Raw genomic sequence first — 4,014 nt, 5'->3', positions numbered from 1 at the left:
ATGGATGGATGGATGGATGGATGGATGGATGGATGGATGGATGGATGGATGGATGGATGGATAGATGGATGGATGGATGGATGGATGGATGGATGGATGGATGGATGGATGGATGGATGGATGGATGGATGGATGGATGGATGGATGGATGGACGGATGGATGGACGGACGGATGGATAGGGGTCGAATATAACTCAAATGGTTTTCTTTCGGGTGTCTCTGCTTGACTGTGACAACGTGACTCCTCCCTTCAGACCAATCGGAAATTTAATCGTGTTGATGTCCCCTAGTGAGGGGATATCATAGAGTTATAAAGGAAGGCTCCACTGACAGTACCATCTTGTACATTGTCAAAAATATCCTTCCCACTTATTTATGTACCATTTGGGAGTACGGACTAGGAACGCCTATTCTGAGTTGGTGATTGGTGCACAAAAATAATGTGTAATTAAAGTGTAAACATGCAATTTCAATGACCGCTATGAATTTTGTTCAAAATCTGTATTTCCTAATTAGAACAATAGACACATAGCAATTCATCAAAACAAGACATTATGCTTTCCCTAAATAAAAACTTAAAGGTGAGGTCAGCATGTTGACTTGGCCCTTGGTAGCCTCAGTTAAACACCAGCAGCATTTTATTTGATATTGTAACATTTTCAGTCAAGTCTACATCTCCAGAAGAGGAAAAATCCTGGCGCCGTCACACTCCCTTTGCAAAATAAATGACCCACCCCTGCTTAAGACCAAACAAATACCTGTTCAATTTCTGAGAAAAGTAACACAATTCCATTTCAAAATTTCACTCACTCTTTCCTTGTCGGCCTGCATGCGTGTGGTCAGCTTTGTGGTGTGCCAGAAAAATACATAGTAGAGGGTGACAACAGTTGGGAATAACCGTTCTCTAGATTGTCAAATGAATTCACAAAGCATACAGTAAATTAAAAATATTTATACTGGCTGGCTCTCAAAGTTCAATTTACATGTTTTCACTGTAAGAACAGTAGTTGACATGAAGAAATAATACTTGTTCATATACACCAGTGGTTCCCAAACTTTTGCAGGCTGGCGCCCCCTTTGGCTCCCCAGTGAATTCCTAGCGCCCCCCCCCCCAAGGCATTTATATAAATAAATAATACATTTATATAAATAAATAAATAATACATTTATAATATCATTACCAATACGTTGAATTAGTGGGAGCACTGAGTTTGTTTCTCAGAAACGAGCCGGTCCCATCTCGACGTAATCGGAGACAATGACACCCGAAGTGATTTAAGGTTTGTCTTTTATTGCAGGATGCTTGGTCTCCATGTGTTGAAGCAGTTTTGAATGCTTCACTGCCTGGTTAGTTAGCCTGTCGCCACATATTAGCTTTGCGGGCTCGACTGGGGAAACATGTCACGTGACCGGGACGAGTGTCTTGACCTGAATTAATTGATCGTCGATAAAAAAAATAATTCTGTGCGGCTTGGCGGCCCGGTACCAAGTGACCCACGGACCGGTACCGGTCCGCGGCCCGGTGGTTGGGGACCACTGCCCTAACCAGCTCAACACAACACAACACGGCGCGTTCTGGCGAGTCCCCAATTTCATGTTGACTTGAACTCAAGATGATGTTGACCGCCAGAATGCGGTTTTTATTATAAGATAAAATTCTGAACATTACAAGCTTGAAATTACAAACCTGAGCTTTTGCTTTTGTAGTCTATGCTGTCGGATCTGACTGGGCCAGAGCGGCGTGTTGTGTACAAATCGACTGCCGCCCCCCTACCGCCCCTTTCTTCCTCACCGCCCCCCCAGATCTTTCCACCGCCCCCAGGGGGGCGGCACCGCCCACTTTGGGAACCACTGATATACACAGTTGATTGATCTCAGTCGCAGACGAGATCAAGGCCTGAAGATGTTACAAAATAAAAGAAGTCCACTGGTGATAATCTTGCTCTCTTACAAATCCGAATAAATGGAAACCTCCAATACACCTGAGGCACTTACCTACATGATTGTCATAGAGATTTTGATTAAGGGTAGACAGGCTGGAATTTAAGAGCACATTGATGTCACACTGGGGAAGATATTTCCACTCCTTGACAAGAATAAAAAAAATCATTTATCTTAGCTTTCCCTTAAAATGCTTCACCCTTGTATTTGAACACAAAGTCACACAGTAATGGAAATTGTAGTCCTTTTGTAGTCAACCACCCTCAGCAACAATTAAAGCTTCTGATGAAATGATCAATAAGCAATGACACTGATGCGTTAGGAATGATAAGGAAAAGTGTAAATATCTATAAAATTATTGGAGACACAAAAGTTAAAAGGAAATGAAAATGCTCTTCAATCGCATAAATGTAAAATCGGAATTGTCTCAGCTACCATACTGACAACCTTTCCCACTGTGATACTGTCAATGCTAAAGTAATCAGGTTCGCTTGGCAGTCAAATTTATATTTTGTGCACTGTGTAAAGATTGAAAATTAAATTGTATTTAATGAGCATAAAGTCAGAGTTGTAAGAAAAGCTATTCAGTAAGGGTAGGTGGCGATAGTGTGAGAGCATTTTATACTGAAACGCAAGATAGGCATCGTGACAAACGTTGCAACATGGACCTCGCTCTCGATTGATGATGTGTGTATGAAGCTGCATGAAACCCAAATTAGCGTAAAATTACTGGAGCGCAAATCACCGAGATTAATACTATTAAACTTTACTAACATAACATAAACCCTGCTTAATTATGATTACCCTTGGATTTGTGACTCATTCATTGCCAAGGTGAAAAGTACAGTATATCCTGCAACCATAAATACTACATCATGCAGGGTGTTTTTTTTTCATTTTGCTCAGTGTCGGCACCTGGCAATGTGTGATATACGGCAAGCGTGGTACATAAGTGGTCCTATTTTGTAGGGGTTTCATAAAATCGGAAAACACCCTTTACTCAGTGTCAAACTGGATTCGTAGTCCCCGACCCAGCCGGTCACACAAACTGGTCTGTCTAACTGAAGACATTGTCACGCCAACCAACCTCAATTAGAGGGGTTGCAAACACAAGGACTGGGAATTTACCTAAACATGCCTTGAATCCCTGAGGTGACTACAAAAACCGGCTGAGCCTGTACAACCGGGGCATTGTCCAGATTCGCTCAAGGACTACATTACTGAATATTAAAATAAAAACTGCTTGTGATGTGTCAAAATAACCCACAAAAAGCTGAGCCGGTAACCTTGGACTCTAGCCAGTTTACTCAGCTTTAAAGGACCCTATTTGAGGCAGATATACTAGCCACGATATTGGAAAAACATGTGATATGCAAAATAGTTGTTAAATAACATGATATAGATATTGCAATATTTAGCATGTATCTAAAAAATATATATTTTTACCATCTAAAGAACAAATTACATGCTGAGAAATTATCAAGCTAAAGTATTCCTAGCTAATTAATTGGAATTAAATTTGATAATCAACTTTTGGATGGTGAACTAGTCAAGTTCAGATAAAAGCATACAATGTTATTAAAAAATATTGCATGTCTTTGCAATATGCAATATCATGATATTGATATTTTTTTAATTTATTGTGCAGCACCAGCGTTTAGAAATGAGGTTATCTTTATTTTCCCTACGCAGGACGCAATGTGGTATGTAAACAGTGCAACACAACCAAACACAATAAAACAATCAAGTTCCATCAAAACACAAAATACAATGAGCACAGAGTTGTGTGATCTTACAGCAGTTTTAAGGCCCATCTTGGCTTTTCCCTCATCCATCCACATCTTTCAAATTCCTTATAATTTGAGGACCACTGACAGCACGATGGTCCGGTTTGAAGTTTCGGCGAGTAAAACTTGTTTGTTTTAAGGCCCATCTTGGCTTTTTCCCCCGTCCATCCACATCTCTCAAATTCCTTATAATTTGAGGACCACTGGCAGCAGGATGGTCCGGTTTGAAGCTTCGGGGAGTAAAACGTGTTTGGCAGCAGGGTGGAGACTGCAAAGAAGCAGGGAG

Source organism: Syngnathus acus, chromosome 13, assembly GCF_901709675.1.
Source record: "Syngnathus acus chromosome 13, fSynAcu1.2, whole genome shotgun sequence".
NCBI lineage: Eukaryota > Metazoa > Chordata > Actinopteri > Syngnathiformes > Syngnathidae > Syngnathus > Syngnathus acus.
This window is presented reverse-complemented; position numbering follows the sequence as displayed.